We start from the raw sequence: 21769 nt of genomic DNA on the forward strand, positions 1-21769 counted from the left end.
TGTGTGTTTCAGCAAGATCCAGAGAGGTTGTGTCAGTTGATCTATACGCAGGTTCCTGCATTTGTCAAGTAAGTGGAGCAGAAATAGTTTCCTCCTTTCTCCAGCTCTTTTGTCATTTAATGAAATGGGAAATGTTGAAGCTACTGGAAACCTTGATGTGACATTTCTCAATGCAATGTTGCTGTCTCTTAGATTTGGGTCCTGTAAGCAAGTTGGAACATCAAAAGCTCCTGTATCACTGGTCTTCTTTAGTGCTGTTGTTATATGAAGTTGATCAGGAATAAGTGCTCAGGCTAATACATCAGACTAATATATATTTTAAAACACATGATAAAAAGTACTATCTTGGCAGATGATATTAGTGGTATAGTGTTGGTAAAGCTCTCCATTACTATAAAGGATCCTGAGTTTGAGTCTACTGAGAGCAGAGGCTCCAATACAACTGTAGCTGGTGCAGTTGTGATTGCAAGTGCGAACGTGGGTGTCAAATAAGTGAGATGAGTCTCCTGGGAATAAACGTGTACGCTCTATCATCCACAAAACCCCCATGTGCTCACCCACATTGATACCTATGACTGTCGCCTACCTGCTAATGAAGAACAAAATAAAAATCTTCTGCAAGGAAGTCTTGCCCCAAGTATTTCATCTTCTGTCTGCTCAACAGGTGCTAAAATGGAAGGCAAGAGAGTTAGAGAAGTGCAGGAGTTTACCTAAGGAGGAGGTAGCCCTGTGTGCTCTCTGGGCTTCCCACACATCTCAAAGTTCTTGTGTTTGGGAACAGGCGTTGGGGCTCTGTTTGAGCTGATGCTTCACTTGGCTTCCTGATGCCTCAGTCCTTGCCTTTCCATGTCTGCACTTGCTGCTTTTTAAAGTCTAGATTTGAACAGGTGGATTCAAGTCTCTCCATTTCAGAAAAACAGGGCACTTTTATGGTCTTGGTACTTTAGAAAAAAAGCGTGTTTCTAGGGAGAAATGATGTACCAGATAACTGTAAATGGCAAAATTACTTAACTTTTCTCCAGGTTATACACTAAACAGCAAGCTTTAAGCAAGAAATTTTGATTAAACCCATCTTACAGACACTTATTGCAGTATACAGAGCTTTTACATGTGTATAAGCTGGGGCATGAAGTAGTTGCTCGGGGTTATACAAGAAAGTTTTTAACACAGCCCATGTCCCTTGTTTGCTTTAGTCTTTCTGTGGCTGTTTGTTTATTCCAGTGTGTTAACATGAAGAGGTAAAATGGGGATGGTTTGTCTTTCTTAAAGCAAGCAGTGAATGGCTTACACTTGCTCAGCCTGTATTTATACTACCTGAGAGCTTGTTATCTTCAAATATCATTAAGCCATCTGGTTTTTATGTTCTTCTGAATGTGGCTTCTTTGTCTTCCCTGTTTCTGTCTTCTGTCCTGACTGACACCCATTTCTGAATATCTTGGATAATAGCTTTTTTTTCCTCATTTTTTAACCAGGGGACTCCTCTTTTAACCCTGAACTGTTGTTTTTATTTCTCCCAACCCCATCTCCCACTCTATTCACTAACCTGGCTGGTGCCAAGGGTGACACCCTCAGTGGAGATAGTGCACTCACCTAATCCATTGTCCATCCTGCAGTTTTCCAGAGCAGCCCATAACATCCTGATTTGGTCTAGATTTTTCATCTCCTGTTTGGTTGATAGCTACCCCCTACAGTTTTGCTCTGGGAAAAAGTTAGCAAGTCCCAGGTACTGGTCCTCTGGGTTAAATTTCCTTTCCCTCTGTGGAACTTGTCTTTGTGAAAGACTGGGCTTTTGCAATGTTGTACAACTTTTCAACATTGCTGGCCCATTTTGGCTCTCCCTTTTGAATGTTAATGTTTCAGGCCTGTGGCTTGGCCATCCAAGTGCAAAGTCTGCTCTTACCCATTGTCAGGTCCAAAATTACTTTCTCACGTGGGGCCCAAATGTAGATAACATCTCTCATGTGAGGTAGTATAAACTGTTGGCAAAAGGGACCTTCCTTTTCACTCTCCATCTGCTGACACAAATAGCACCGTAAGTATAGAAGAATATGAGCTAGTTCAGTAGCCAAAAAAAAAATTGTCTGAATTTTTTTCTCCCAGCTCTGGTAAGTGTTAAGTTTCTATGGTTCACTGTATTTAGGGAGTCCTAACATGAACCTGCATAAAATTTGGGCGGTGATAATTTCTAACATATTAGTGTGCTGAAGGCGAGGGAGGGATGCCATGCAAAATGTCATGCAGAAGAAGGTATGAACAATTTACAGCAGCTCTGGAGACAGAACACAGCTGTTTCTGAAATGCAAGATGTGGTTTCTTTTTTAAGCCAGGTATTGAAATGGCTGCTGTTACTGTAAAATGTGAGTACTCTGCAATCTTTTCATCTTGCAGCATCCTTATCAAGTAGAATGTAAGTGACAGGAAAACAGCTGCTATCCTTTAGCAGCTGGCAGTATGTGGGTACCACCTGAACCCAGCGACCAAAACAAGGCTCCAGTTGACCTTGCTCAGGGTGAGATTGTAGAGTCTCATGACCCAAATCAAACTGGTCAAAAGTCATGGTCGTGATGAAAAACAGTAATACAACACCCTGTTGTTGGGGGTACAGCTGCAGGAGCAAAAATCTGTCCTTGAAAAAGAGACAAATCAGAGGAAGATGGCAAAGTAGCTGTTCCAGCAAAGTATTTGCCAGATAAGTAGCAGATTCTGTCGTGGGTGAAATGATACGACCTGCTTTGGTAAAAATCGTGAGCCAGGCAAGCCTCTGAGGAGTTCTTCAGGGAAAGGTTTGGAAAAAAAACCAGCCACAGAAAGTAGGTTTCTGGAACACTGGAAGAAAGGTTGCAACAACAAAAGAGGCACAGGTGAAAGAGATAGAGGAATACAGTAAGTAAAATCCTTTGAGTAAGCAAACTGTCTGTGACTAGGAATTGATGAAGAGCAATCTTAAGAATGAAAACAAAGCTATAATATATTCATGAAGCAAGATGATGATAACTTGGAGGGAGTAGCATTAATTATGACTTCCAAGGCAGAAAAATAGCTTGTAGACCGGAAACCAATTAGTGGTCGATTGCTCTGAACTAGATTTCAAGCACAGTACATGAAATGACAATTACATAATATTACCAACAGACAACTACTGCGATAAGAGCTGTCAGCAGATTTAGACCAAATTCCTCAGCTGACATCTGCTTACTAACAGGGAGACTTCTTTCTCAGGGTTAGGGACAGGCTTCAGGTTTCATAATAGAGGAATCAATGGCCAAACATCATCATCTATCTCCAAAACAATAATGTGGGGCCTGGCAGAGCCCTACCTGCTCTCTAGACTCTTGGTGATACATGGGCATAGGGTAAAGGTGTCCCCAGAGCAGCTGGTGGAATTGTTGTGGTCTGAGTGTATTGGAGGCAAGCACAGTGCTTATCTTCAGCAGACTTTGCATGCAGTAGAAGTGATTGTTATTTTTTTGTGACAATACAAAAAAAGACAATGTGCAGGAGAATTATTAATAAGAATTAGTAAATTGTTTTTGCTAGCAAGTGAACATGTCATATGTTGCTAAAAATGTAACTGGTTTTCAGCCGAGCGGTCCCAAATAGTGGGCTTTCCAAGGACGGAAATATCAAAGCAAGCACCGGACATTTGAATACATCCAGCAAAAGCAGCAGGAAAGTCAGTTTCCAAATAAGAGTAGAGCGTCCCAAGAGAAAAAAAGGAAGATAACCTTCCCAAGAGGCTGATCTAGTTCCTGAAAAAGCTATCCCCTTTGCTCAAAAGGCAAGGTGCCACCACCGAGTAGGCCTGTCTGAGGTTAGCAAGTGAAAGCTGTTTAGTGGCAGGAGAAGGACAATGAGCACTATGACCTTGTCAAAGGAACTGAAAATGCTAAAGCTGATGCTAAAGATGCTGTCTCACAGCACGAAGGCAGATGTGAAAAACTCACTAAAACTGAAATTTGGAGTAGCTGCAGGTAGAGACCTTTACCAAAAAATGATTGAGTGAAGAGTTGCTGAGTTCTTCAAGAAATTCAAGAATATGAAAAAATTAATAATCCAACTGATAGAGAAATTGCGTTCCAGTTAAAGTACTTTAGAAAGGTGATGCAAGCAATTGCAAAAGTTGAAGAGAAGTTCTGTTTCTTTCAGTGGTACAGTCATTTAAAAAAAACAGAACAACAGAGATTCAAATTTTTTTCTCTTACAGCTTCAGTTCAGACATTTCAGATCAGGAGATAAAGGAACGAACAGAATTTTGAATTGCCTCTCCTGCTCCCTGGCTTGAGGCAGATTATCTGCCAGTTTAATATGGTTGTTTGTTTTGAGCTCTTGGGGAGGATATTTTTATTACCTTTTTCAGGAGACTAATCTGCTCTTTTCAAGTATGTATTTATAATGACTGTGAAGTCTTGACAAGCTTGAACCATTAAAGTAAAGAGCTGAGTGAACAGCTCATAGTGGATAACGCTGGTGTAAAACCAACCTGCATTCCGTCACCTCTGTAAGGTTGCTGTTGAGAGGATGGTAACATGACCAAGTTGCCATAAGAAAAAGTACAGCTAGATATAATATAGTGAAGTGTTACATCAGTTAGATCCAGCATCCTGAGCATGGGATACTTAAGTGACAATTCAGAATACTTTTAAATAAATACTGTCTGGCATTGCAGGGCTAATAATTTATTTAAGGAAACAAATCTCGAGACCTTTAGCAAATCCCAAGTGAAGTATTGTATAAAAAGGCAAAGGAATACAAGGAATGAGACAATTTACATGTCTTGGCAGAGACACACCAACCGGGGGGAAGTCCAAAAGGAAATGTCACCAACTGGCAAGGCAACAGCTGCGTTTACCAACTTAAACAAAATTAGTCATTGAAAATACAAATGTAAAGCCCAAACTAGGAGTCTTCCTCTCAGATGTTATTTCCATTTTAACATGTGGATGTGAGTATTGGAAACTCACCAGAGGCACAGATGCCTCATGCCTCCAGAGGTAAATACCTGGGGAAAATACTAGGTAACAGACGGAGTGAATTTGTCACAAATGCAAAGATCTGTCACTTTGTCACCAGTGTGTCCCCCAAGTTCTCCAGGGTAAGTGATGGAAACATTGGGTCGTGTGCTGAGAGTGAAGCCAGCAAGCCTGTCTGAGCAGATGGGCTCTTGAGCAGCTGGAGGAACATGCAAATGGTCAGACCAGATATTACTTGGAGTGTGAACACTTACTGGCACTCAATGATACAGAAAAACTGCAGAGAGCAGCTAGAGATTGGCACAGGCATTGGAGCTGCATTGGCTCCCAGAGCAACATTTGCGGGTGCAAGAAGGCTTTGGGGGAAAAAGTTACTCTTGGTACACTTGGGGGAGTGGGTGTGTGCTTACATGGGGTTTTCTCCTTTAGAGATTTAGACTATTTAAAGTCACTGAGAGGAACCAGAGCTTCCCAGTGACGGCATTTCTGGCCCAGGCTGCAGAGGGCTGAATTGCATGGACAAGCCAAGAAATCTGTCATCTCTGGTCTAGAGTGCTTTTTTTGTCTGGCCTCAAGGAAATCACGCGACCTCACCAGCTCTCCAGAGTTCTCTGACCACAGAGTTCTCTGAGATTTTAATTAGGAGCAGTGGACAGTACGCTACTTTTTCTGGTTTCACAAACTGTCCTGAGGGGCTAGTAGGTGATGCAAGTTACTGTGGAAATAGAAAAAAAGCATGCGTTTCACACACTGAACTGGGAGTAAAGTTGCTTGTAGCTTTATTTAAAAGTGACCCAAGGTGGTGTAAGTGTAGCTACAGATTGTCTTCAGAGGTGAAGGGTAGCCCTTACCTTTCTGCTTCATGGGTGCTTGTGTGTTAGACTTAATATAGTTTAGTGGGTTTTTTTCAATTGGTGTGTTAGATGATGGCAGTTACTAAAGTAAAAAAAATGTTTAGGTACCTGAGTTTTAGACCAGTTTGTATAACATGGGGACAAAAATAACATCCCGTGTTATTTATAATCCTTCCTTCACTAGTACAAATAGAATTTCAGTTGTTTGTTCTTTATAACTCTGGTTCCTCTACTGCTTTCATAGTAAAGTTACCCTATTCATTCTCCCTGCTTTTATCACTGCAGCTTAGCATCTTGTGTGTCAGGGTTGAAGTAGTGTGCAACCGTCTTGTTAGGTCAGTGTTACCTCAACTCTGCTGATTCTCTTTTGACTTATACACTGGGGTGCAAACAGCCATCAAATGTTTATTCCTAGTGGCAGTGTCACCTGCCTATTGGATGATAAGCTGATTTTTCAGAGTTAGAAATTTAAGGCAGAAACTACTGATTTGATGATCTGCTCACACATTCCCAGCCAGACTCTTATTATTTCTCATCCAGCCTAGCTTTAAAAGGTAGAGACAAGAAGATCCCATCACCAGGCCTGGGGAGACTGTTCCAGCACCTAAACCAAAGCTTTTTGCCATGTTCACAGTGAGAATTTTACTTGCACATCCCTCAAAGGCATTTGTTACCGTTTACCACAACCTTCCTAGCTAAGCCAGATTTAGGCCTTTTGTTTCTTTCTCAGTAGCCTTGTAGGATAGCTTTGGCTCCTGGTAACTACAAACCTGGGACTGAGCATCTGTTTTGAGGTTTACTTTCAGCCTACCCTGTTTGGTGCAGCAGAGCTCCCCTGCAGCAGCAGGGTGAGCCGTGGCAGTAGGTGCAGACAGACCTGCATGCTTCACATGATAGCACCCTTTGGTATCTGTAGCCAAGTGATGAAGTCACCTATTTGGCAGGCAAGAGCTAAGCCATGCATTTTCCCTTTGAGAACCAGTAGACATCACAAGCAGCTTAGTAAAGGCACAGTGCTTTCCTGAGTTGGTGGTGGGAGTTATGCTGCTTTCCCTCTCCAGAGGTGCTCAGAAAGGAGGGTGTGAGCTTGGGAGCATGATCAAGGATCCCCTTTCCAACCACAGTGAAAGGCAGTCTATCTAAAAGATAGACTCCCTTTTGAAAACAGTCTGCTAAGTGGGGCTGCAGACAACAAGGGCTGCCATGGCATGTGCTATCCATGCCAAGGAGCTCATCTGGATTGCATTTAAGAGGGAGTTTCAGATGAGAAGAACCTAAATGAACACAGGACCTGCTGTATTTGAAATTTTGACGTCAGCAGACATCAGAATACAGATGTCACCAAACTCTGTAGGTAGGTTGGGATGCAGCAGAGGCCAGTTATGAGAGCTTGGGGCATGCCAGGGGCCAAATCTGGTTGCCCAAGGGCTTCCCTGGCCAGTGCTCCACAGAGCCCCAGGACCATCTGGTAGGGCTGCTCAGTGGTTTCTGCAGGGACCTTTGCTTGCAGGATCTCAGCTGGAAACCCCATTAAGCTGGTATCCAGCCTCGTTGGGGCCACTTGCCTTTGCCCAGGATCCAGTGTGGACGTGCAATGGGCTGCCTGCCTATCTGGCCTGGATCAAGTCATTTGCAGATACATCCCCCAGAACAAAGTCGTAATACAAATTGATCATGGCAGCAGGGATGGAGTTCAGCAGGAAATTGGCCCTTGGGGTATTTTATCAAATTTTTGAAGCATGAACTGTTGGTAAACCAGAGCTAACGTTCCTAATCTGCAGTAAGAAGTGATACAAAGCAGCTGCAGCCTTGCTACTGGTGTCTGGCATTGTATTTTTCCTGCCCTTTCTCTGCAGGCTGGCTATTTATGTTGCCTTCCTTCCCAGGGGCATGGGGCACACTGAGGACCCCAGTCCAGCTGGAGATGGCAAAGCTGTGAAAATACTGCTGTGAGTGACCTTGAGCCAGGAGACCAGACCCAGCTCTCCTGCCGCCAGGCCCCTAAGGAGTTTGTCTGTGTGCAGGTGGCCATAGTGGAGCTCTTAGTCCCTTCTCTAGGCAGCAGAGGGGTTCATTCACTGCCTCGAAGATGGGTACCTGAGGTGGTGTGACATGTGCCCTGGAAGGGACTGTCACTTTGCATCAACAGGAAAGGAGATCTGGAGAGATGACTCGCAGCTGCAAGTTTCTACCTTCCATCTGATTCAGAAGAGATTAATCATGTTGTAAACTGCTGGAGTGATGGGGCCATAGAAATCACCAGATAAGTACTAGACAGCTAATTAGACAGTATTTTACTTTGTAAGGTGCATTCTCTATGTGAGTGTAGCAATCAGCAGAAGTAGAGAGCTAGGTATGAAAGGCATGGTAAAAATGAAATTCTTGTATCTTTAAGTTGTGGTGCTTGATCATACCATTTATTAACTGGCAGCAGCTTAAGTATCTATAGTGGCCTTGCACATTTTAGCGGAGAAAAGTTTTTACAAATTAATGGAAATGTTCTCTAAATTATATTAATTTCTGCAGGAACATCATAGGTAGCCTTCTGTTTGCACCTCTCCATTTCGGGATTGCGTCAGGAATAACTGAATCGTCAGTCTAGGCTTTTAATTTGAAGACAGTTTTTATAAGCCTCAAGTCACAGGTTTTATATTCTTCTGCAAAATGCTATGAAAATGTTGTAAACAAAAATAGTACATGTAGCTCTTCAGAGCCCTGGTTTGATTTTCATACATTGGTTTACTTATTTCTTGTATTCCTCTTGATGAGGACAGCAGAAAGAACTTTAAAGATATTTTCATTTGTATGAAACGATATCTCTGCTGTGACTAAGACCATAAGGACTTCTCACTTTCTGCCGTCTCCCATGCCCTTTAATCTCTTACGGCTCTGCATGTCTATTTGCATCGATTTGCATCTCAAACCGATTAGATAAAAAATTAAAAGTTTAGTTGGAAATTACAAGAAGTACTGAAAAGTGTCATACTCTTTGACTGCCTTGCTTCCAGGAGGTAGTGGGTGGGAAGGAATAAAAGCATACCTTAATTATACAGTCGCTCTGTTTATTTTCACCACTGTAGCTTTGCTGAAATGTGCAGCAGACATCCTAATTCCACCACACGGGGTCCCTGGATATTGCACCTGCCAGGTCCCACAATCTTGGTGCCGTAAGTTGGGGATGTGTGTGTGGCTGAACAATGCAGGAAGACCACAAGAGGTTTATCCCATTAGAAATAAATTACAGTGTAGTGTAGCATGAAAATGATGTGTCAGTGAATACAGAACACAGGATTACCTTCAGTCTCTTCCCTTTATCATAGATAACAGCAGCAGTATGGGAAGGAGATTTATATTGCGCTTATTTGAAGCTGACCAAGCAATTTAGGTGAGATGAAATAGGGATTTTATTTCTGGAGAGAAGAATGTGTTCTTGCTAAAATGCCATTAATTGCTTTATTATTTAAGGCACAAATTATATCCAGCAATTTGTTGGTCTCCTCTTTTTTTCCAGTGAAAATAACTCACCGTGGAAAGATTATTCTGTCAAAAAATGATGAACCTCTTAACAAATTAAGTTGAAAGAAGCTGAACTTTCACTTCAGCTTCTCTTCCCCCTACACGCACACTCTCTCTAAGCACTGTGTGCATGTGTGAATATCAATAAAAAACAATAGTGGCTTTGTTGAATATAAAAACCTTAACAAAAACTATGGCAAATATTGCTGCAGCACTAGAATTACCGGCATCCCCTTACATGTTGGGAAGCTGCTATCACGCTGCAGTAGTGGTGGCACAGCATGCCTGTTGCAAGCAGAGCCTTGTGCTGGTCACACATGGAAGCGAGGAGCTTAGGAAAGCTCTCCTGGAGGCAGAGGCACTCACCGGGGTGGACCAGTCCCTTCCAGGTCCGGAGCTGAACTCTGCTCCTGCTTCCCTGCCCTTGTTTTAAAAATGCCATGTAGAACTTCTTCCTCAGGCACTGTCCCTGTGTGCCAAGCTTCCCTGCTTTGGCACTTTCTTGGGGGTTTTTAATCAGTATCTTTGCTATCTCTTTTTGCTCCTGTTGGTGCATTTTTGTGTTTCTTTATCTGGTGCCTCCATCAGTCTGCCAAGCCGGTGCCTCCTCATCAGCAAGCTGGTGGCCTATCTCCATAACCCAAAGCTATGCTTTCTCTCCCAGGGCTTTATGCCCAGAATTTGCCCTAACAATATTAACCCAATGCTTGCCCGTGACTAATTTATTGGCAATAAAGTCAAATTAAGTTGAGCTCAAAGGTAATGTGCCTCCAGGCATATCGCAGTTTTCTTGAACAAGCTTTCGTGTTCCTGCTTACAGGAACAGTCACTTCCACATCTTGCCCAAAGCACAAGCTTTGGGATTTCTGCTTTGGCACAGGCCAAGGATTAAGAAAGATTTGGAGGTTGTGAGATGAGCAGAGTCTTTTGTATTGTTAGTTCACTTGGGTCGCTTTAGAGCCCTTGAAAGCATAGCTTGCTTTGACTGTGGCCTGCAGGATTTCCTTACATCCGAGGGCGACAAGGAAGAACGCATCTAGACGTGCACGTGACCTATACAGGGACCCTGTCCTTGCTGCGTCTGGATCTCAGGTCTGTGGGCTGCAGCAGAACTGTCCTTCCTGTGACAAACAGCCTTTCTGTGCTTGAGGTTTAACTCAGTACTTTGCCACAGCACATTAGGGTCTTCTTGGGTAAAACCAGAGTTCAGTCATTGAGTTAACATGGAAGCATCCCAGTCTTCTATATCCTGTTTTTATAGGGGTTTTGTCAAGGGACCTCTAAATTGTGCTTCATAGGGTTGCCTCCCTCATCTTTCTACTACTGCAGGCTGAGCAGTGATCACCGTAAATTAGGTCTATTAGTGCACTGATCAACCCATGAGTTTTTTTCTAGAATGAGGGGATAATTATGTTTTACTTTAAAAATAATAGGTGTTCCATAGAGCAAGAGATTTGAGGCTGGTTCTTGTATTTTTCAGTTCTTCACAAGTAAAAAGTGATTCCAGTTATATATATATATATAATATAAAAAAGTTCCATTATTGCTGTTTTCCTTGTGAGACAGAGCATTGCTTTCTGCCATGATAAGTGATTAACGCTGCAGCGAGACCCCTGAATTGTCAGTGACTCTGTATCATTTGTGTCACCATTGATAGGAAAGAACAGCTTTTAGAAAAACTATTTTTATTGAAGATGTGTAGACATGAATTTATAGCTTCAATCATGATTCCAAGAGAGCATCTGTGAAAGTGAGATAGTTAGAAAGCTGGATGAAAGAGCTGGCAGGAGGAGTAAAACGTAGAGGGAGACTGCAGGAGGGGATAACACCTGGAAACATCTGTTGGGATAAGCGAAACTGGAGAAGGTATGCAACCATTATACTTCACCAGTCCCTGACCAACTACTGGCTTCTTGCCCGCTTTTGTATTTTTATTTTGTTTCATCATGGCCTGGTGCATTTATTCCCAGCCTTATTTACAACAGATGATTTTTATAAGGTTCGGAAGTGAGCGAGTGCTTTTTCCAACTCTTTGCTCTCTGTGCCTGCTGGAACATCTGTATGCACACACTTTTCCTGTCTAAAGATAGTTTAAGCTAGCATGCCCAAAATACAGCTTCAGGCTTTGTTTTGTTGTTGTCTTAGTAAGAATAAAAGTATGTTCTAATATTATGTCACTCTGGTTATGTGTTTCAGCAGCTGCAGTCTATCTGTGTCCAGTTTGTCGTGAACGGCCTTGCTTCCTGGGATTTGTTTTTCCATAGCTGGAGTCCTGGGTTGCTTAGTTGGACCGAGCTCATGCGTTGTACTCTTTCTGTGAGAGTGATCATTGTTGCCCAGTAGGATAATTCCAGCAGGGTTTTTTGCTGGAATGACATGACCTCCTTTGACTGACCTCATGCTCTTCCAGCAATGCTGTTTGAACAGCATCTCTTCCCACCCTCACCGCGTCCCTCTGACCCTGCAGGCATTGCTGCAGTTGTGCAAAAAAATTCCCTCTTTCTTCAGTGCCATTTCCTTGTCAGATACTTCTGCTTTTGCTTCCCAAATTTCCTGACTTGACCTCTCCCCCTCCCTCCCTCCAACACAGATGCAGTACACTAATCCTTTCTGGTGTATATGTATGTTCCTGCAATGTGCATTGAAAAAGTGGGATTTACTTCCTGTGGATCTTTCTTTACTTTTATTTATATTTTGTTATATTCAGTTTAATGCATTGTAACCTGTGCTGTGTGGTCACGAGGTTTAATTTTACCCTCCTGTTGTGCATTCCCATGTAGGAAGCTGAGCTGGGAGCTTTGTGCAGCCTGAGGATCCAGGAAAAAGAAACTCTGCTAAGTGGCAAGTTGTGCTCCAGCTGCAGTTCTGGATTGGCTGGTGTTTGGAAAGCTGAAACACACTCAGATGGTTCAGAGGAGGCTGGTGGAAAAGGTAGAGAGGAGCAGAGAAGTTACCAGGATCAGCAAATGTTAGCTGTTCACGCATTTGTAAATGGATATCACAGTTCATGTATTTGTGTGGAGATGTCAATTTTTGCTGATAAATGAAAAAATATGCCAGGCACTTTTACACATAAAGGAGAGAAAAGTGATGTGATTGTGCATGGTTGTAAAAGCTTTTATACTCCTGCAGTTTAGGAAATGTGAAGTGGCAAAGTGGATGAATTATGTGGGTCATCTCAAGTGAGTGCCTGTAAAACAGTTTTGCAGCTCATTATCGGTTATTCTCTTTCTAAGGCTGGTTTTATGGAAAGGGAACGTTTGAAACTTTGAAGATTCTGGTTTTTATTGGTGGTGTTCTTCATCTGTCCTTGGAATGGCAAAGGCAGGCTCTCCTTGCTGCAGAAACCCAGCACACTTGGGCTGAAGGAAGGTGGAGGTGTTAGAGCTTCCCTAGCAGAGCAGTCGGGTGTCCCCTTGCCACTGCTGGCCAGCTGGAGCCAGGAGAAGGAAGCAAGAAGCCATACAGCTGGCATCCTGGTTACGATTTTAAATGTCTGCCAAAATTGGTTTAAAATAGCTGTTACTCAGAGACTGATATTACAGATTTGTATTTGAGCTAGTTGGACTTCTTACAAGGGTTGGAAACCAAGATGGCAAACAGTGCAGCTTGCTGGGTTTTTAATACCAGTTTCCATGTCGTGAAGTTTTTGTCACATACATTTCTATTTCAAGCTCTGGGCCATGAGTTATTTGCTGTAAAGCATGCTGTTGTTGCAGGACTGAATATCTGCCCTTCTTTGGCATTTGGGTTATCCTCATTTATGCTGCAGCAATGCCCAGAGGCTGAGCAAATCGTGGCCCCGCTGCGCTGCGTGCTGGGTGACAGCACAGTGATGGCCGGGACCCAGTAGCCTGGTGCACTGGCTTCAGATGGCTACTGCCACAAGCTGCTTGGGAATATCAACTGCCAGGCCAGAGGTTACCAGAGACAGAAAGCAGGGATAATTCAGGTGAGGCAAGTCAAACTTGCATTTTAAATGCAGTTTGCAGTCAGGACATCAGTAGTGCCTTCCTCACCTGAGTCAGCAGATACAAACATGCTGCTCATTGTCAGTGACTATCATTACATATTTCAAAGCCTTATAAGCCCTGACCTACTGTTTGATCTCTGCCAACACTAGTTCCAGTAGGACCAGTGTGAAAACAAACTGTTAGAAACAGACATGCCAATTAGAGAGATGTATTTTATCCTTCCCAATGGGGAATCCCTCTGCCATGTCCTTCTGCTCTGTGTACAGTATCCTTGGGTGAAGGACAGGGAATGATGTCCTCAGATTCAAGAGAGATTGAGCTGTAATAGTGAAATGATGGGAATTTTTTTTGTGTTTATAGTATGCCTTAGTCTGAGGCAGGTTAGAAAAGAGTCTTAGAATCATAGATTCATTTAGGTTGGAAAAGACCTTTTAAGATCATCAAGTCCAACTATTAACCCAGCACTGCCAAGTCCACCACTAAGTTGGACAGAAAACACACCATTGGGTGCTTTTTGTATGTTGTATGGGAGGGTGTGAGGTGGTTTCCATAGCATGTAGTCTCAGCCATTAGTGTGATTCAGTTGTGCTGTTGCCACCTAGGACAGGTCTGCAGTTCTTGGGAACTAGAGCAGATAAAGCCTTATCACTCCCCACCTTCCCTTGCCAGGCAGTGTGTGTGCTGTACACAGTGTGGGTACAAGCTGAGGGAAAATTTCATTATGTTTGACAGTGCCTTTTTAACTGAAGTACTGCCACGATTGGCATGACAGCAGTGAATCCCAAAATTGGTTGATTGCCGAGAGAGACTGTGAAGATAGACATGAGGGATAAAAAGAATTAAATGCTTAATTAATGGGTTTATACTCTCTATTTCTTGGAGCATTACTACTTTTCCTCTCTCCTGTTTTGTTTACTTTAAGGTGCCACTTGAAGCTGTATAGAAATTTGATAAAGAAATCTGCACGTCAGGGTTAAGAGGGTTCTGAATTAGGTGATCTACTAGTTGAATATTGGATCTTTTAAATAGGAAAATGTTTTGGGCTACCTACATAAAGAGGTTATTTGGCCAATATTATATATACTGATGATAGCACCTATACAACTGTGTAGTTACTCCTGATCCTAAGGGACTAAAGTTTCAGCTTCTCATGGCAGAAGTTCTCTCCTGTTTTCATGTACTCCTGATAACATTTTTCATTAAAATTCTAGTTACGAATGTCAGCATTTCTTTGGTGTCTCCTTCTGTTAGTTCCTTGCTTCCCACATGCTGCTTTATGTGAAAGTCTTTGTGAGTTGCTTAAAGGAGTAAAATCCTTCATGGTAATGGAGATGCTAACGTGCATGACAGTTCTTATCCATCCAAAAATGGCAGCAATTGACTTGTAGTTTTTCATATAAACTGATTTTTCACTCAGAAAAGTTTTCTCTTAAAGAAGGTAGCTATTAATTACTTATCTCTCCATGTTTCAATATGCCACCATCTCGTTAAATAGCTCCCTTTTCTGTTTCTTTGTGAAACTATAAAGCACTCTTTTCTGCAGAACAAGCTCGATGACATCTTGACACTTCCCTGATGTTTTCAAATCCTGGTGGGTTTGAGTGAATTATTGGATGTATTTGAACTTCAGATTCAGAGCTTGTAAATATGCACAAATTAAAGCTAAAAGGGTTGACAAAAATGCGCTTGCAGTTGCAAGTGCTAGGTTTGGCATAGTTATCTTGAATCAAGTCCAGGAACTTGAGTGATCATAAATCTGTTGTGATACCGATAATCATCTTTTATTACAGTAGTTAGTACTACCTCCACTATTATTAGATTGGACCCTGGGGAAATGCAAAGGAAAGTGTGAGTCTCTCCCACAGTGTTGTGGTACTCATCATCATCATGGCTAGGCTTCGCGAACAAAGATTTGAGAAGGATTCTATCCACGCTTGCTACAAGCGTGCTGATGGCTAAAAAGGCCAATGCGAGATAGACAAGTCCAGTTGCAAAAGGCACAGAGGAAAGTGTCCTTAGGCGGTATTGGCAAGACACGGTTCTTTCTGCGTTGTCTTTTCTCCTCAAGAATGATTCTGCCTGTGTTCTCAGAAGAAGCAGCAGCGTAATGAATAGTGTGTCTCCATGTCTCCCGATTGGAGGCCAGAGTAGACCAATGATGATGATCAGTATGGCCAAAGCTGAGATATTGTTTCAGGGAGTCCTTGTATCTCCTCTTTGTGGCTCCTCTCTTGTGGCAGCCAGTGGCAAGTTTGCCATAGAGCACAATCTTGCCCACACAGAAGCAACTCTGCAGCGTTTAACATCCTGCTTTGCAGAGGCTGCTGAGCTTTTTGAGCTGGAAGCCAGCTTGAAGAAGACAGAAGTTTTCTACCAACCTGCACTTCAGGAAGTCTTCCATCATCCCCACATCATCATTGGCGAATCAGAGCTCAAGTCAGTTTTGGTACTAAGCAAGTACCAAAGATCCTTATCTTTGCTTAGCAGATGGAGAGTAAGGTGAATTTAGGAGACTAAGGTGCTGAAAAGGTCTCATCTTCCAAATGTTAGTCCAGAGCCTTAATGTGGAATGGCCCTGCTTTCACTGGTACCTTGCTTTTCTGTTTCCAAACAGTAATGCTGCTACCCATTAGAGACCTGGAAAGATGAGTCCACCCAAGCAATGAAGCTTCCAAGAGCTGATTTCTGATACTTTGGTGGTCCAAGTATTTGAAAGATCTGTGAAACCCTCAGCCAATGGCTTTATTTTAATGAAAGGATTTTTGTAGTGACATTAGAGCTATGTGCAGGTAGGTTGCCTTTAAGCAAAGAGAGGAAGTAGGTGGCACCTCTTTTGTTACTACTTCTGTCACTTCACTGTCTGAGAAGAATGCTTTTAAGGGCTCCTATCATACCAACATCTCCTGGTGAGCACTGTTAGCTGGCTCTGTGCAGGGAACAATTGGATCGATAGGTGTTTAGTTCATAAGTTTCACCTACTCATGTTGTTTTCTATTAATAACTTCATGTTTTAATCCTCTAAGTATATTGTGCCATGCATATGTCTGTTTAGGGAGCTAATCCTGTGGTGGTAGGCATCTATTTCAGGAGCAACCTAGAGAAAACACAGTCTATTTGAGTGCTAGCCTCCATTATTGTGCATAGTAGGTTAAATTGTGGGTATTAGTGTAGTGTAGGAGTTCAAAAAGGAAAGATGTTACTTGCAGCGTCAACTCATTAAAAATATTCTGTACAGGTTTTTCCAAAAGAATAGGCAGCCCAGGCACAGTGGGCCCTGTGCCAGGGTATGTAGTAGCCTTGCATGGTACCAATTGGATAAAAGGCAGCTTTTTCTGTTTTTTTTAAGTATTCCTTTAAAAAAATAAAAAAGGTTTGTGTACAGAAGTAGCAAATTAATTCAGTCCTATCAGAAAGTAGGTCAGTGACTGACCTCCTGATAGCATGAGGCAGCAGTTTCAAGCAGAAGTGACAGCTCAGCAGCATGAACCCTCTATGTCTCCAGGAAACTTGTTTTGACAAATGTAAACACATTGTATCCTGTATTCCTCTTACTTATTTATTTTTTTGCTTCAGCATTTGAAACCACAAGCTGTCACTCTCCATCCCCTTTCTTCACCCTTTCTGGTCTCCAAAGGGAAATGCCTTGTAATGTAGCTAATAATTTTTGCAGGGCTGCGTAATGAGTAACATTCCAACAGGGTCAGAGATTTTTTATGACAGACGAAGTTGGGCACTGTAAACCAGACTTGACTAAAATCCAAACCAAAGTCAATCCAAGGGAAGCCAGTGGGAAGACAGGAACTGGATTAATTTAGGATCCTTGTGTCCTAGTCTTGCTTTTCTTTATGCTGACTGAAATTTTTGCGTAAACCCATGTGCCTCTTCAACGTTTGTATTGCCAGTGTTGGTGTCCATGTTGCTGAACAGACAGGTTCTTTGAACATGTTCTCACTGCAACCTAGCAATTCCTGAAACTGGGATGCTTTTGTAATTTTGAGGGAAGTACCAAAGTGTATATAAATGGGGTGGTGGCTCCTTGAACACCCCATAAAGAATAATTGGCTCAGAGGACATGGGAATATGTTCATCCTTTCATTGAATTGTCATTATCAGCAGGTATTAAAGGTGGATTGTACACTACTAGTTAACTACTTAGACTGGTACCTTTCCTGCAGTGATTTCTGCTGTGGAAATCACTGTGAATCAAAAGGTCAAGCAAGGTTTCCAGCAGTCTCTTTTATTTTGCTTGTAACCAGATTACACGCAAGATAATGTTACATAGAGTAGATAGGAGGATTTCAAAATGTACTAACCACATGGCTCAATTTAAACATTTTTGCTAAAGATCTCATAAAACTTGACATTTTTTTCTTCATTACCTCGCTACCTCTCTGTCCAGACGTTGCTCAAAAACATCCAGAGAATCCTGTGGTCATACAAGGAGTGTGTACGAGGTGTACAAGGAGTGGGGTTTGCCATGTGATAGATAAACCTCTAGAGCCCTTTAGTTGTACATTGCCATAACTGAATTTTTAAGTTCATTTGTTTAGAAGTATTACATTACAGTAAAAACAGGATGATATTATCTCAGCTAGAAGTAGAGATTTCATTTGGGAGGATGGGAATATATTTTTTAAAAACAAAACGCTTCTGGCTTTAGTAGAGGTTTGATCTGAGTAGACACAAATCAAGCAAGAAGTTAGATAGATTTATTTAACAAAACTAGCTATGAGAAGCTGGGGAAGAAGAAAGTCTTGTTTCAATGAATTACATATTTCTGTGCTAATGCTATAGATAATGCTGTCATTGATCGTTACACGCCATACAATGTATGTTATGCTAAGAAAGTACTGAAAAACATACTAGTATATACAGTTAAAAACAAAAATAGGTAAAGCAAAGGAGAAGGGTGCTGTAGTGGGTTGTCTATGGCTGGATGCCAGGAACCCACTAAAGCTGCTCTCTCACTCCCCTCTGCAACTGGACAGAGGACAGAAAAAAACCATTGAAGGATTCATGAGCTGAGGTAAGAGCTGGGAGAGGTCACTTACCGATCACCTTCACGGGCAAAACAGACTCAAAGTGAGGATAGTACTTAAATTTATTACTAATAGGCTCCTTTCTCCACAGGCTGCAGGTGGGTCTCTGCACCCCGATGGTCCTCCATGGGCTGCAGGGGCACAGCTGCTCCACCATGGTCTTCACCATGGGCTGCAGAGGCCTCATCTCTGGCACCTGGAGCACCTTCTCCCCCTCCTTTGCACTGACCTTGGTGTCTGCATTGTTGTTCCCATGTTCTCACTCCGCTCTTCCCTGGCTAGAATTCTTTCTGTGCAACAGCCTTCTGTTCTTAAATATGTTATCACGGAGGCGTTACTATCACTCCTTATTGGCTTGGCCTTGGCCAGCGGCAGGAAGCCCATCCTGAAGCCGACTGGCATTGGCTTCAACAGACAGGGGAAGCTTCTAGCAGCTTCTAACAGAAGGCACCCCTGTAGCCCCCTGGCTACCAAAAACTAGCCACAGAAACCCACTACAGATGCCCATGCACATGTGTGTGAGTACACTTGTGCGCATGGGGAAGGCAGTTCCCAGTCTGCCTTCTGAAGGATCCTAGCACTTCCTTTCTGATGAAGCAGCAAAGGTGGACACAGATGCCAGCTTTCAAGTCATTACATTCTTCATAGGGCCACTAATTTTCCTCTGCTTAAAAGGGCTGGAAATACAAAGTGGGCTCCAGAAAGGCAAAGATCTAATGCCTTTTCCCACTGTTTCCTGCTTGCAGAGATACTGCTTCTCCTTGCTCCCTCCTTCACAGGGGGAGGAGAGTCAGGAAGGGAACAGCATCTTTAGATCTCTAAGGTCATCAAGTCCAACCATTAACCCAGCACTGCCAAGTCCACCACTAAACCATGTCCATAAATGTCACATCTACACATCTTTTAAATACCTCCAGTATTCCAATACTGAAATCCTTTCCATTCAAGACAGTTTGAGCATCTCAGCCCTTTCTTAAAGTTTAGGAACTTTTGAAGCGTGTCCCCATCTCAAGTGGGAAGTTAGGAGGTTTCCTCCCACCCCCACATGCTCACAGGAGATCCTGCCAGGCTGCCAGTTAAGCAGCTTCCCTGTTGCTCGTGGGTGGCCAAGCTCTGTGTAACAGAGATGACTTGGTGACCATTGCAGCAACGTGAAGGCAGGCATGGAGCAGAGACGAGAAGATTGCTCACAGTGTAGGTAGTCACTGATGCTACTTGCTTTGGGAGAGGAGAGACCCTCCCCTCCTAAACCCCAGCAGCTCTGAAGTCTTCGGGTTAGCATCTTGTCTCTACTGGTTGAAAGAACAGTTCCCATGGAATAAGAAAGCTGCAGTCTTCCTTTTCTTTTGAATTTCTAGCCAGCAGAATTTGTTTCATGCAGTCTGCATCCCATGCAAACAGAGGCTATCCAGTACATATTTAGTATATATATATTCAATACATGTATTTACCCCTTCAGTTGTGCATGTGTATCATCAAGGAGCAGGACAGCTTCATATATTTCCTTTTGCCTTTGAAATGTTGGTGATGGCTTGCTGGGATGAATGTCATCTTTATGGCTTTCTCCTGATGCCCTGCATATAGCAGCTTGAGGGAGTGTGACTGTGGGATCAACCAAGACTCTGCCATCCTCCTTGTGATGAATCCTGGAGGGCAGAGCAGAGAGGTGTGATGCAGGGAGACCACTGGAGATCCTCAATCTGCATTTCCCTGCTACTGAACCTTCCTGCACTGGCCCTGTATTGGTTACAGCAAGCACAGGCTCACACAAGGGACTTGGCAAGAATGGCCCTTCTGCTTGTGGGTGGTTTCTTCACACGCACAAGTTCGATCCCTCAGGAAAAGACTTGTCACAGGTAAACAGATACTTTGTCTCAAAAAAACACTCCAAAATAAACAAACATAAAGAAAAAAAACTTCAGAAAACCCCAAGTCCCACTTTTTTCCTCATAGTATTCTCCACTTGCTTAGTGGGGATATCTTGGGCTCTTTCCATCCCAAAGTAAGAACTCTGAGTTTAAGGTCCTTATATTCCCTTCTATACAGCAAAGAAGTAAAAATGCACAGGAGAGATCGTATATTGGCAATTGAGATAACTTAGGGTAAAATTAGCTTTTTTCCAAAGTGGAGGAGAAAATGGTTACCTTTTAGGTAACTAGACAACTGAAGTTTTTGACTTAATAGTTGAATCATTTTTATTTCACCTCATTGACTCTTGGACTGAATCCAGTGAAATAATGCATTTCATGAGATGCACAGAAAATATTTGTAAATTTTTGTTACTTTGGAGGAGGAAGGTAGGAGTTTCCACTTTAGTGATTTTCTGAATGTACAGCAATGAGTTAATTAAGCATGGATGATACCATTCCAGCTAGCAGCACAAGGTAATGTCCATCCTGACTGTAATGATGTAAATGTACTTTGCTTCCATTAGACCTATTTGAGAATAAGTAGTTTGTCAGAGTAACATCTCAGGTGATGAAGAAATTCTGTACAGGGTGTGTGAGGTGAAGAGACTATATGAAATTTCATCCCCCCTTAATGTTTTGCGGGAGGTCTTTTTGGTTGATGTAATGTGTTTGGGATTTTGTAGAGAAATTAGATGGCTGATTCTTGCACTGATGCAAGCATGGGGCAGTTGGATTGGTCCTACAGAGGTACAGCGTTGCCTCTCTTGAGGACTCTGGAACCACTCAAAGAATCTCTACTTTGTACAGTTGTTAAGGGGGAAAAAAAAGAGAAAATTAATTCCTTGTATTGCCAAACTAATTTCCTGAATGAATTTGCTCTGCATCCTCATGCAATCTGTGCTCTGAGATTTGTTGCAGTTTACGGAGAGGTACAAGAGCACACGAAGTCCAGGTCACTGGTGCACAATGTAAAGCAGTGGCTTTTAAGTGCTCCTCATGAAGCCCATCTGGCAGGCGCTCTGAGTGCTCATTTTGCTGGATTTAGGCTAGTGTGGGCCTAATGTTTTAAGTTTATATCACCACTGAAACACTGCTCATGTCAGCTGGAAACACCTTTATGTCCATTACTGATTCCAGGTTGTAAACGAGACAGATTAGTGTTCCTGCCCTAAGGAAGAAGAGGAGGAGGAACAATTTAAGAGCTACCAGTGGTGGGCATGAGTGCTGACTAACGCTTACTATCTTGAGTACATGGAAATCAATTTGGACCTCGTCTGATGAATGCCACTGCTGGTTGGGGTTTTTTTCCATATAGAGGTACACATGAGAATCGAGAAATAAATGCGTTCACTTAAGATACCATTGTGTGACAGCTGAGAACAATTAAAACTCTTACTTGTAGCTGTATTTTTTTCCTTCCTTTCTACAGTAGGAGGGTGGTGTCTACAGCTCTGAGGAGTTGGTACAGGCTATTTGTCACTGCTGTGATCTTATCTAGAACAAGTA

The 21769-nt window shown here is 42.6% G+C and overlaps 1 protein-coding gene across 10 annotated transcripts in view; it reads left to right on the forward strand.

Moving 5' to 3' along the window:
- BACH2 (BTB domain and CNC homolog 2) overlaps positions 1–21769 on the forward strand; it is a 194097-nt gene that overhangs the window by 64088 nt on the left and 108240 nt on the right. For 6 of the 10 annotated variants that reach the window (XM_027695248.1, XM_027695232.1, XM_027695240.1 and 3 more), the window contains one exon: positions 13–68. The exons of 3 other annotated variants lie outside the window; for them this stretch is intronic. The gene's annotated coding sequence lies outside the window, so the exon portion shown is untranslated. Of the gene's footprint in view, positions 1–12; positions 69–21405; positions 21581–21769 lie in introns of those variants that run through there. One more of the 10 variants, XM_027695195.1, reaches the window with a different exon arrangement.

This window comes from Neopelma chrysocephalum, unplaced genomic scaffold, assembly GCF_003984885.1.
Source record: "Neopelma chrysocephalum unplaced genomic scaffold, ASM398488v2 Primary Assembly neopelma1_23b, whole genome shotgun sequence".
NCBI classification, from domain to species: Eukaryota; Metazoa; Chordata; class Aves; order Passeriformes; family Pipridae; genus Neopelma; species Neopelma chrysocephalum.